This window comes from Elaeis guineensis, chromosome 5 (genome assembly GCF_000442705.2).
Source record: "Elaeis guineensis isolate ETL-2024a chromosome 5, EG11, whole genome shotgun sequence".
In the NCBI taxonomy this organism is placed as follows: domain Eukaryota; kingdom Viridiplantae; phylum Streptophyta; class Magnoliopsida; order Arecales; family Arecaceae; genus Elaeis; species Elaeis guineensis.
This window is the reverse complement of record NC_025997.2, coordinates 118,263,092-118,263,327: the sequence shown is the minus strand read 5'-3', so window position 1 is coordinate 118,263,327 and position 236 is coordinate 118,263,092.

Genomic DNA, 236 nt, shown 5'->3' with positions numbered 1-236 from the left:
TTTAACATTCCAAACGTTTTCAACAAATCTTTAGCATATTTCTCTTATGATATAAAAATTCCTTCTTTGCTTTGTTTAATCTCAAAATCAAAGAAATAATATAATAAATCCAAATTTGTCATCTCAAATTATCTTATCATGCTTCTTTTAAATTCTTACATAAGAAAATTTGAAGAATCTATATATATCATATCATCAACATAAAGGCAAACTAAAAGAAAATCATTATCTTTCCT